This window comes from Schistocerca cancellata, chromosome 2 (assembly GCF_023864275.1).
Source record: "Schistocerca cancellata isolate TAMUIC-IGC-003103 chromosome 2, iqSchCanc2.1, whole genome shotgun sequence".
In the NCBI taxonomy this organism is placed as follows: domain Eukaryota; kingdom Metazoa; phylum Arthropoda; class Insecta; order Orthoptera; family Acrididae; genus Schistocerca; species Schistocerca cancellata.
In genome coordinates, this window is record NC_064627.1 from 62,666,526 (window position 1) to 62,680,446 (window position 13,921).

Here is a 13,921-nt window from a genome sequence, read left to right on the forward strand (position 1 = left end):
CTGAAAAAAAAATTTAAAAAAATTTCAAAAATTATGTAGGGTAAAGTTGTGGCAAACGAACACTGCAAGCACAATTTTTAAAGCAAGTATACAAAAAATCTACTTTCAAATTTTTATATGACTAAGAAGCTTATATCTTAAGCCAAAGCATTGCAAGTTAACTTGTTCTTGAAATTTTATTTCCAGCCCACGACTATTGAAATAAGTGTATGGGGCACTAATGTCCGTTTACCCCTAACTGTAGAGGTAAACAGACGCTCCATATGGGGCCTAGTGTATATAAATTCCATCATTTCTCTAGTAAGGGAACTGTGCACCCTGTAGCCTTCATTGGGCATTCCTGAAAACAAGACTCAATAACAAAAAATGGAATTCATGGCCAGTAGCTTGTCTAATCACTTCCATAACTGGAACAATTCTCGCAAACAAGGTACGGATCATTATCATTTGAAAAACATACAACCTGAAACCAGAGAGAACAGTCTAGACACTGCAGCCAATTTTCAGCGTGTTTTCATAGATTTTTAAACACACTGCACACATTATTCCTACTGCTTTTACATTTTATATTTATCGCTACCTTCTTGTTTGTCGCCCTAGCGTTTTTCTCTCCTAGATCAGCAATAAAAGTAGGATCTGTCAAAATGAGTTTCCATTTTCCGTTTTTTTTTTGGCAGAACCCGAAACCGGTGGCACAGGACTGAGGTCCTTCACACCGCTTCTCCCACTCGCAGTGTCCTTGATGACCTCTGTTGTCAGCTTTGCCTGTGGTTCGTCCACTCGATTATTCCCTGGTACAGTTACCACTTGCGGGTCTTCTGTCTGTCAGGATCTGGTACTGTGGGATTAGTGCAGTCTTCATGCACTGTTGAGGGAGCAAAAACTTGCCCAGGCAAGCGATTCGGGAAGGGATGAATCCTGCAAGGAATGAAATCGTTTGCTATGTTCCCGACTGTAGCAGTACGGTTCGATGCTTCAGCAAAAAATAGCTTCAAATATCATTTTATTAATTTCTTTCCTTGGATTTCTTCTGACGTACACCCTGCAGCCATCATTGTAAAATGTCTTTAACGAAGCGAAGGAAGAGACATCAAGGGGCTGTAGCCTGTGAGTACCGTGTGGGGGCAAACAGAAGAGATACACACTGTTAGATACGGCCTTCTCCACACTTGAAGGATGTGAACGGTGTGAGCCATGGCTATCCAAAATGACAACGACGGGTCCAGGAGGCTTCACATTAATAAAATTGTCTGAAAACTGAAAGACCTGTTGGCGTTTCATGTAGCCACTCTCTGAATGGACTACTTTTGTACCAGGAGGTATACCTAGTTCATAACTGTCATTCTACCGTACTCCTTTAATAACAATGAAAGGAGGAACGTATTGACCTGTAGCAGAAACACGTGGCATTACGCTCAGTTTAATCTTTTTGACAATGTTTGACTTACAACGTCTCTCTTACCACGCCGCGATATAATTTTTTTGGTTTGTAAGGGAGTTGTCAAAACTGTAAATCTTTGAAGGTTTTTCCCACGAGCTCAGTTCATCCAACAGTACTGTAAATTGTTGTAAAGCACAGCAACCTTCTCTTTCATCATTCCTTTAGCTGGAGAACATGAAAGACCTTCAGAAACAGACTAAGATTCTTGTGCCGACTAAGATCGCCTGGATTCCAATCCTTACTTATTATTTGTAAGGCATTATTAAATAGGTGTCTTAACCCATTTGCAAATGCATGACTATATGCCACACTAAGCAAGTCTATGTACGTTAACCCGAATACAAGGGAGTCTAGATTCAAGAGGTATTCTACCAATTGCAACTCCGTGCCTTGGGAAAAGTTGTATGCTGCCCAAATTTCTAACCACCCGTCGTGTTAATGACTTGTTGCTGTGGTTAATGGCTTACCGTCCTCATTTAAAAGCCTCCACGGCTAAGCGTATACCCTCTTGCGTCTGTCCGCGTTCCGCTTACGATTACGGACCATTCTGCAGGTAATTACACTATTCAGTCACAACAACCGTCATATATTAAAATTAGATCCAGTACTAAGCACCATAATTGTTTTGTTAAGAAAAAATTAATGCGTCCATTTGTCCCACGAACAAGTGTCTGTCCCCCGAGCACTATTGAGTTAGTTTTCGTAAAAATCCAACACATGGCACCACAAACACATTATATCAGACTGGCACGAGGAGAGAGACCGCCATCACGTCAAGGCAAAACCTCAGTGGATTCACTGAAATACAAACAATTCTGATCTCCCAAACAATAATTTGAACAAAGTCATTGCCTGAACAGCATACATTCCATACATGCATCAATTTACAGGCCAGAGAGAGATTCTGAAAAGGGTATTTTAGCCGATACCTATCACAGGTACTTAACGTACACCACACTGCAGTGATCTGACTCACACAGACAGTGCTACTAACTTCAGTGAAATGATACCACACATTTTCTTACGCTGAGTTCGTTTGCTCCCCTGTCCGTTTGCCCCAACTTTAGCCTAAGTATGAATATTAGCAGTACACCTGGGAACTTGGGTAGAACCCTAGAGTGCAAGCTGGTTTAGTCAGTACTTTAGTAAGTCCCACGCGTTGGGAAAGTCCTTATTTCATGCAAGCTGATAGCGAATTGAGGTAAAATGGCATGAAATCACAAATCTTCTGTAAGCAAACAGCCTCAAATGCCGTCTGTAGATGCCCTAAATCGCCAAGTGAGTTAGGCAGAGTTCGAGACAGAAACCCCGGATTAACGAGACAACAGCAGATAACTATGTAAGTGATCAGTTTGTTAATGATGATGATGATGTTTGGTTTGTGGGGCGCTCAACTGCGTGGTTATTAGCGCCCGTACAATTATCCAATCTTTGCTCAGTCCAATTTCGCCACTTTCCTGGATGATGATGAAATGATGAGGACAACACAAACACCCAGTCATCTCGAGGCAGGTGAAAATCCCTGACCCCGCCGGGAATCGAACCCGGGACCCCGTGGAAGCGAGAACGCTACCGCGAGACCACGAGCGGCGGACCCGAGCAGTTTGTTAAGTTTGTGCACTAAGAAGGACTTGGGAAAAAAAAAAGATAAAAAGCTTGCGTACACTTACTTACACTTACTTCCAGGGTTGAATTATTGGTTTCTGTCGTGCATTTGTCTTCATGTACCTATGCCACTTGTACTGAGACAAGTAATTGAACCTTCGGGTCCAATTAAGGCAATAGAATGGGGCACTTTCATGGCTCATTGTTCATGGTCTGTAATATCATAATTATGAATGAGTGACATAACAAGATAACTATATATGATCGCCGGCCAGAGTGGCCGAGCGGTTCTAGGCGCTACAGTCTGGAGCCGCGCGACCGCTACGGTCGCAGGTTCGAATCCTGCCTCGGGCATGGATGTGTGTGTTGTCCTTAGGTTAGTTAGGTTCAAGTAGTTTTAAGTTCTACGGGACGGATGACCTCAGCAGTTAAGTCCCATAGTGCTCTGAGCCATTTAAACAATTTATATCTGATCAAGGCAAAACTATGCTTACTTCTGCAGGCAAACTCGTAAACAAAAGTTATAATTATTTGATTGATTCCAAACAGAAATTGTTTGATGTTATGAATTTTACACGAAAGATAATCACATAATTAACAAAACTTGTACATCAAGGCAAGAAAATTCCGCTCGTCTGTTTTATCCGCCGAGATTTTGTAATTGTATTTTTCTTTAGTGACGCTAAATTCGTCAGCAACATTCGATAGTTATTGGAAGAGAAACGTAATTGTGTGATAAGGTGGAAGCCAAAAGTCCCGAGCAAGAAGTCCTGGAATATGTAGATATGAAGGCAAAACTACCACACCACTATTTCACTTCATTTGACACGTAAACAAAAGTTCATAACTTAACGTAGGAGACTCACAGAGTTCGGGGAATGGAATATCTTACAGTTCCTGTCAGGTGAACTGGATACATGTGCGCTTTTAATATCCTCCGTAATGATTTTCCGCTCACTTAAAAGTTTCTTCAATTCCAATAAATTCTGTATTTCAAAGTGAGACCTACAGAGACGTATAGTTCGTAGGCTGATAACTGATACACGACATGAACAGGTGAAACGTATAGTGCTGTAATAATGAAACTGGACAGAATCCCAATATTCTGCGCAGTTTGTTACTTTTATTTATGCCGTGCATCAGCTGTCAGTCCCCGAGCTAAGCTTCGATTCACTCCACGTACTCCTGCGTTTCGGTGCGATTTTCTGCTTTTGCGACTTTCCAACATACGGCATTATCTGCTACATCATATACCAGACCATTTACGTATGCTGTAAATATTAAGACTCATTACTGACAACAAAATACCCTAGTGTGAGAAATGTAAGGAATAAAGCAACTTTCACCTAAGTGATCGATGAAACTTGGAACATTCATACATCAAAAAAAGTTTTGCATCACCTCGGTTCCGATACTTCCGGAACCGGTTCAGAAAATTGCGATAGAGATCAACATAAACATCATTTCCGCCCTTCTTATTGCTCATAGAAACCAAACATTGCATGTTCTACCACCATACAGTGAGACCTTCAGAGGCGGTGGTCCAGACTGCTGTACACACCAGTACTTCTAATACCCAGTAACACGTCCTCTTGCATGGATGTATGCCTGTATTCGTCGTGCCATACTATCCACAAGTTGATCAAAGACTGTCCCACTCGTCAACAGCGATTCGGCCTAGATCCCTCAGAGTGGTTGGTGGGTCACGTCGTCCATAAACAGACCTTTTCGATCTATCCCAGGCATGTTCGATAGCGTTAATGTCTGGAGAACATGCTGGCCACACTAGTCGAGCGACGTCGTTATCCTGAAGGAAGTCATTCACAAGACGTGCATGATGGGGGCGCGAATTGTCGTCCATGAAGACGAATGTCTCGCCAATATGCTGCCGATATAGTTGTCCTATCGGTTGGGGGATGGCATTCATGTATTGTACAGCCGTTAAGGCGCCTTCCATGGCCACCTCAAAGCAGCAGAGAACCTCCACCAGCCTATTGTTGGGACCATCTGTACCACGCTGAATGGTGTAATGGTTGCAAAGCTAGATCTCATCATGGACGTCGGGGGTGAAGTTGCGCATCATGCAGCCTATTGCGCACGACTTCCCGTGGCTGTACGAAAAGCGTTATTCAACATGGTGGCGTTATTGTCAGGGTTCCTCCGCGCCATAATCCGTAAGTAGCGGTCATCCACTGCAGTAGTAGCCCTTGGGCGGCCTGTCATCGACGGTTCCTGTCTCTCTCTATCTCCTCCATGTCCGCACAACATCGCTTTGGTTCACTCTGAGACGCCTGGACACTTACCTTTTTGAGAGCCCTTCGTGCCACAAAGTAGCAATGCGGACGCGATCGAAACGCGGTATTGACCGTTTAGGTGTGGTTGAACTACAGACAACACGAGCTGTATACCTCCTTCCTGATGAAATGACTGGAACTGATCGGCTGTCGGACCCCCTCAGTCTAATAGGCGCTGCTCATGCATGGTTGTTTACAATTTTGGGCGGGTTTAGTGACGACATCTCTGAACAGTCAAAGGGACTGTGTCTGTGATAGAATATCCACAGTCAACGTCTATCTTCAGGAGTTCTGGGAACCGGGATGATGCAAAACTTTTTTTGATATGTGTATATACTAATAAATGCTACAGTATAGCACGGAAGGTAGCTGAAACATGCACCCAACAAGTCGTGCGGAAATGAAACTGTTATTCAAAGGCAATAATTACACAGAAGTCACCGCGATTCATGATAGTTTTCTGTATATTAAAAAAGGCGGGACATAGTTCTTAACAGCGTATGTGATCACGACGGACGGCAATGCATGCTCTCCAGCGTTTCCCATGCTGGCCACAACGTTGTTAAGAAGTTCTTGTGGAAAGGCTCTCCGATCCTTCACCAGCACGCTTGACACCTGCTGGATGGTCGTTGGTGCGTGTGGACGAGCTGAAATACGCCACTCCACCGCGTCCAGCACGGTCTCGATGGGATTTAAGTCGGGAGGAACAGACAGGTCAGTCCATTTGCGAATATCCTTTAGCTCCAAGAGGTTTCCCACCTGCGCTGTTCTATGCAGTTGCCAATCAGAAAATGAAGTCAGGGCCAAAAGTACCCCTGGAAAGACGCATATGAGGAAGGAGTACAGTGACATCATAACGTCGGCCGGTTAGTGTACCGTGTTCGAAGATTTGGTCAGTACACCCTTGCAACATTATACCTCCGCACACCACAACCCATGAACCATCAAAACGCTTACGTTCGACAACGGTGGACGTACCCACGTATGCAGGTGAGACGTGGGGGCACCTAATGAATCAAGGAACATTGTAGAACGTGATCGGTTTCGTGGTCCAGGGTGTACGACGTCCAAATCTTAAAACTCGGTAGACTCTCCGGCGAGAATCATTGTCACACTGTACTCCTTCCCCATTTGCGTTTTTGCATGTGTGCACTTGGTGCTGAATTCATTTTAGTGGATGACAATGCGCGACCACATCCAGCAATGCAGGCGTAGGAACTCTTGGAACTAGAGGATATTGGGTGAATGGTCAGGCTTGCCCGTTCCCCCGACTTAAATCGTATTGAGCACGTGTGGGACGCGTTTGGGAGATGTATTACAGCACTTCCGCGTTAGCAACGCCCTTTCGGAAGTTTTCAATTGCGCTGATGGAGAAATGGAACGTTCTGCAACAACACTTAATTATACATCTCGTGGCCAGCATGGGAACATGTTGCAGAGCAGGTACTGCTTTCCGTGCTGATCACAAACTATTTAGGACCAGGTCCCACCTTTCGTAATGACAGGGCACCATCATGAATCAAGGTAACTTCACTGTAGTTATTGAATGAAAGTGTCATTTCTGTTCGTCTTATTACGTATTCTTTTCACTTCTGAACTGTTCCGTAACAATTCATTCTACACTATGTGATCAAAAGTGTCCGGACACCTAGCTGGAAACTACTTACAAGCTCTTGCCGACCTCCATCGGTCATGCTGGAATTGGCTCTGAGCACTATGGGACTTAACTTCTAAGGTCATCAGTCCCCTAGGACTTAGAACTACTTAAACCTAACTAACCTAAGGACATCACACACATCCATGCCCGAGGCAGGATTCGAACCTGCGACCGTAGGGGTCACGCGGTTCCAGACTGTAGTGCCTAGAACCGCACGGCCAGCCCGGCCGGCAATGCTGGAATTAATTATGATGTTGGCTCACCCTTAGCCTTGGTGACAGTTTCCACTCTCGCAGGCATACGTTCAATCTGTTGTGGGTTGGCAGGAGAGCCAACACCGGGTACTAGAGGAAGCCGAAAGGCACGCGTTTTAGCTCACGCAGGCTGGCGTGAGGTCTGGAACAGGACAAGGAAATTAGACTTTAGAAAAACGGACGTAGCTGGTGGAATACTTAACTTTAATCCATTAATGATGAGCGTCGCTCTTGACGGTACATGATTACAGAATCAATAGTAACTGGTACTGGCGCCTTCCTAGGTCGTAGCAAATGACGTACCTGAAGGCTATGCTAACTATCGTCTCGGCAAATGAGTGCGTATTTTGTTAGTGAACCATCGCTAGCAAAGTCGGTTGTACAACTGGGGCGACTTCTAGGAAGTCTCTCTAGACCTGCCGTGTGGCGGGGCTCGGTCTGCAATCACTGATAGTGGTGACACGCGGGTCCGACGTATGCTAACGGACCGCGGCCGATTTAAAGGCTACCACCTAGCAAGTGTGGTGTCTGGCGGTGACACCACACAATCAGGTGCTGAAAGGTTTCTTGGGGAATGGCAGCCCATTCTTCACGGAGTGCTACACTGAGGAAAGATACTGATGTCTGTCGGCTAGGCCAGAAACGAAGTTGGCGTTCCTAAACACCCCAAAGGTGTTCTATAGGATTCAGGTCAGGCCTCTTGCAGGCCAATCCATTACAGAGATGTTATTGTCGTGTAACCACGCCGCCACAGGTCGTGCATTACGAACAAGTGCTCGATTGTTTGAAAGATGCAATCGCCATCCCCGAATATCCCTTCAACAAAGGGGAAGCAAGAAGGCGCTTAAAACGTCATTGTAGGCCTGTGCTGTGATAGTGTCACCCAAAACAACAAGAGGTGCAAACCCCCTCAAGGAAAAGGACGACCACACCATAACACTACCACACCGAATTTTACTGCTGGCATTACATACGCTGGCAGACGACGTTCACCGGGAATTCGCCATACCCACATTTCTCACCTCCTGCCTGTCATAGTACTTGCAGTGGATCCTGATGCAGTTTGGAATTCCTGTGTCATTGTTTGGATAAATGTCTGCCCATTATACATTAGGATCCTTTTCAAGTGCCGGCAGTTTTTGTCAGTCAACAGACAATGTCGGCCTGTACGCTTTTGTGCTGCACGTGTTCCTTCACGTTTCCACTTCACAAACACATCTGAAACAGTGGACCTAGGGATCCTTAACAGTGTGGAAATCTCATATACAGACGTATGACACAAGTGACGCCCAATCATCTGATCACGTTCGAAGGCCGTGAGTTCCGCTGTGGGCCCCATTCTGTTCTCTCACGATGTCTAATGACTACTGAGGTCACTGATATGGAGAAGCTGGCAGTAGGTGTTTTTTGGAGTGTCCGGATACTTTTGATCACATAGTGTATGTGTGGCCAAAGTTTCATGGACTTACCTTACTTGTCAGTGACACACAATGCGAAAGTTCTTTTCGTCCCGTAGTTTTCCACACCGGTGTGTGAAAATCAGGTGGTGGATAACGTCAGGTGGTCACTGAGACTGCTAGAGGATGGTGCGATCCTACAAAGTCACAACTCTAGAAAACTGTAGCGAAGTGCAGGAGGAAGTTCAGAGGATTAAAACTTTGTGCAGAGACTGAAAGTTGACCCTCAGCATGGATATACATGAGTCAAATCACTGCGAGGACAGCTCTTTGTGAAATCGAATGCCACCTGGTGGCGTCGCTGGCATGTGACACAGTAAGGATAGCATACACTACCCGGTGTACATACGGATAGGGAATCACTCTAGCACTCACATAAGCGACGGCATTGACAGATTGTTGTGGCATGGCGCTGGGGAACAACAAGCAACTTGGAAACTACTAAGCTGTTCTACTGTCAGTATCTATGGAAAATCAGTTGAATGATGCTGAAAGCATGAGCAGGCGACAAGCTGTCACACGTCGATTAAACTTTGCAGAACTTGGGAGGCCGGAGGCTACCCCGCTCTATAAAACATGACAGGCAGCAGTTGTGGCCGACCTGATGGCAGAGTACACAAGGCACACGGTATAAGTGTTTGGAAACACGCTGTTTAGTGCACGGTGCTCTGTAACAAAGAGAAAATGAAATACCTACAGCCGTTTTTATGATATCATTTATTGTGTAGCTATCAGTTTCGGACCTTCAGTGCACCATCGTCAGGCCTTAGTTGATGCTGAAGGGGTTTTCACATTCGCATGTACAATGCATCAGTGGGAAACATAACTGGTTTATGCTATCTTCTGTTGTAAGGCGTCCGGATTTTATGGACGTTACATGAGCTTGATCCATAACGACAGGACGATACAGTAGGTGATCCTAAGAAAATAATAACATATCAACAAAAGGCAATTGCAGTTAATCTCATGTACTAAAAACTAACAAAACAATATATGGACTGGATGAACAAACAAGTTAAAGTGAAACGCATTTCGGAGACGAACCGAGCAGGTGGTTAATGATATCGTAAATCTGCCGAATGGAAAAACTGGTAGAAGCCGACCTCGGGGAAGATCAGTTTGGATTCCGTAGAAATGTTGGAACACGTGAGGCAATACTGACCTTACGACTTATCTTAGAAGAAAGATTAAGAAAAGGCAAACCTACGTTTCTAGCATTTGTAGACTTAGAGAAAGCTTTTGACAATGTTAACTGGAATACTCTCTTTCAAATTCTTAAGGTGGCAGGGGTAAAATACAGGGAGCGAAAGGCTATTTACAGTTTGTACAGAAACCAGATGGCTGTTATAAGAGTCGAGGGGCATGAAAGGGAAGCAGTGGTTGGGAAAGGAGTAAGACAGGGTTGTAGCCTCTCCCCGATGTTATTCAATCTGTATATTGAGTAAGCAGTAAAGGAAACAAAAGAAAAATTCGGAGTAGGTATTAAAATTCATGGAGAAGAAATAAAAACTTTGAGGTTCGCCGATGACATTGTCATTCTGTCAGAGACAGCAAAGGACTTGGAAGAGCAGTTGAACGGAATGGACAGTGTCTTGAAAGGAGGATATAAGATGAACATCAACAAAAGTAAAACGAGGATAATGGAATGTAGTCAAATTAAGTCGGGTGATGCTGAGGGAATTAGATTAGGAAATGAGACACTTAAAGTAGTAAAGGAGTTTTGCTATTTAGGGAGTAAAATAACCGATGATGGTCGAAGTATAGAGGATATAAAATGTAGACTGGCAATGGCAAGGAAAGCGTTTCTGAAGAAGAGGAATTTGTTAACATCGAGTATAGATTTAAGTGTCAGGAAGTCGTTTCTGAAAGTATTTGTATGGAGTGTAGCCATGTATGGAAGTGAAACATGGACGATAACTAGTTTGGACAAGAAGAGAATAGAAGCTTTCGAAATGTGGTGCTACAGAAGAATGCTGAAGATAAGGTGGGTAGATCACGTAACTAATGAGGAGGTACTGAATAGGATTGGGGAGAAGAGAAGTTTGTGGCACAACTTGACTAGGAGAGGGATCGGTTGGTAGGACATGTTTTGAGGCATCAAGGGATCACAAATTTAGCATTGGAGGGCAGTGTGGAGGGTAAAAATCGTAGAGGGAGACCAAGAGATGAATACACTAAGCAGATTCAGAAGGATGTAGGTTGCAGTAGGTACTGGGAGATGAAGAAGCTTGCACAGGATAGAGTGGCATGGAGAGCTGCATCAGACCAGTCTCAGGACTGAAGACCACAACACAACAAATCTCCCGTTTAGCAAGAGAATGGTGAACTTCAGCTCAGAATGCGATAAGGCCAGAACAATACGTTATTCCTGTTAACGTAAATAAGGGCGGGGCCGAATTCAGTAAAGGCCAGAGTAGGGAATTAGCGTTTTACATCCAGCACGGAGACAACGCCATTGCAAATGCCACTTGGTGAAGTACTACGCAGTAATACAAATAAAACATCGATATAAATTATTGCAGAACACTGTAGAAACAAAAACATACGAAGTCCGTATGCAACAGAATGTACCCAACACAACGGTAAATGTCTGTTAGAGGACTCGCAAAACGCGGAGGAAAGTTTCTGACGAAGATCTTATAGCCTGAGAAGCATGGAGAAGAAAACACGTAGCGGCAAAACAAGGAACTATAACAGGAAACTGAAAGACTCACTGACGTTCGGAAAAGACAAGAGTAAACTTCTCCAGTCACGTTAAAGGAGTGCCACTGGAGAGAAATTCTAAGAGAGTTCCGAAATTGACTGAAAGCAGGAAAACTAAAATTAATTGGTTGAGGAAGTGCATCAGAATATAACAAAGGAATATCATCAACAAATGAAAGGGATTCAGAGACTGAACTCGCTTGAAGAAAGCCAGAACTACCCTGTGGCTGGAAACGCAATGTAATCGATTCAGGAAAAAACGAAGAAACAACGAAGGCTGAACAACAGGAGAGACACTGGAGATGAGTGGTGCTTAACGGTGTTCATATCCTTTTGTTCAGTTCTTATTCCGGCTAACTATTGCAAGAAAAAAATACATACATGAGGTCAAATGCATTCTATCAAGGTAGCAGAGGGAAGAACACGAAATGCGTTCATATATCACAAAGGACGTTTCAAAGACTATACGTACACCGGAAACGGGATGGACCTACATTGACTGAACCCAGCAATTCTTGTCGGGTTTGAAACCGATTATCGTTGAGAAGACGTGACATTCCTCTCTGGTCCCTGTCAGTTACGATCATTAAACGAACAGCGTTCTTGCGCCGTGTTAGATGGCTGCAAACGGTGTACCAAAGTTTGTAGACTCGATGGATTATCCGTGTTGGTCCGTCAACAAACTGGGCATTTTCATTCTGTTACGTCCCCACATCGACCGATCTTCCTTCGCTGATTCCAAACAATCAACTCGCACATACACAACACTTCACTCTCATGACTCATGTTTACGGTCACGTGAACGCCTGGTACACCAGTTCTACACCACGTGCTGCGCTCCTAAACGACCAGAGTGCTTCTTTTGAGAGCCAGACAAAATTTTTTTTCGGTGAGCAAAGGAATACCAGAGAGCGTGCTGAACCATCTGCAAACAAGTTACTGACACGCTAACGAGGTGAAATGCTGATGTTAAATATGGTGCCACCGCCAGACACCACACTTGCTAGGTGGTAGCCTTTAAACCGGCCGCGGTCCGTTAGTATACGTCGGACCCGCGTGTCGCCACTGTCAGTGATTGCAGACCGAGCGCCGCCACACGGCAGGTCTAGAGAGACTTCCTAGCACTCGCCCCAGTTGTACAGCAGACTTTGCTAGCGATGCTGCACTGACAAATACGCTCTCATTTGCCGAGACGATAGTTAGCATAGCCTTCAGCTACGTCATTTGCTACGACCTTGCAAGGCGCCTTTACCAGTTTATATTGAGATTATATAATGTATCAACAAGAGCGATGTTCAGCAATTATGGAATAAAGTTAAGTATTACATCAACTACGTACTTTATTAGCTATATTAACTACGTTACACTGTTCCAGATCTCACGCAAGCCTGCGTGAGCTAAGCGCGTGCATTTCGGCCTCCTCTAGCAACACAGTGTTGGCTCTTCTGCCAACACTACATTAAATAGAACAGGAAACAAGCTTTAGTGATTTTTCTCGCTTTTACTGTTACAGGATTTAGCAGTAAACAGCTGTCCGCAGGTGGTGCCGTAGTTTGCCGTCTAGTGCAGTCTTCATAAGGTGAAAACCAATTACAAAAGAATATCTATTTGGCGCGAAAAGCGGCAATTAACTCCAGACATTAAGAAGCAGGACTTGCGCTCTGAGGGTACAGTAAAACTTAATTGTGTACGCCTGTGTAGATAATAATACAGCTGACGGCCGTGCCCCAGTGGTAATTCCACTTCCCATCCGATCACGGAAGTTACGCGCTGTCACGCTGGGCTAGCACCTGGACGAATGGCCATCAGGGTATTGCGAGTGGGTGGCCCTCAGACCTTCCGGGGCCAATGGAGGAACTACTTGGTTGAGAAATAGTGGTGCTGGTCACGAAAACTGACAACGACCGGGAGAGCGGTGAGTTGAATACATGCCCCTCCATATCCGCATCCGGTGACCCCTATTGTCGGTTGAACATGACACGGTGGTCAGTCGATACCGTTGCGCCTTCCGAGGCCCGTTCGTACGGAGTATGAGTGTGTACAGATAGTAATTTCGTGTGGGACTAAGGCCTTGTGCAAGTCTGCACTTGGGCGACTTGCGTCTTCTTAACGTATCACGGTTACCCTATCGAGAAAAAAAGGCCAGCAGTTTACATGGAATCCAAACCACGTGTTCCTTCTGGCGACTCCTCACATCCTTGAGAGTTGATGGTTAGGTTAAAACGCAGACTGAAAATTCTGTGGTCCAAACGACGTTCGATCCCACGACTATCGATTTCTACGCACGCGCTTTGCCGCATCAGGAGATGAACGCACTAAGCTGGGTCGAAAGGAATTAGGTTGCAGTAACTATCGGACATGGAGAAGTTTGCACAGGACAGACTGGAGTGAAGAGCTGCACCAAACCAGTCATCGGACTGAGGACCACAACAACACTTTCTCTACAGGGTGAGTCACCAACTGTTGCCACCAAGAATAACTCCGAAAGTATGATAGGAGATGAAAAGTTT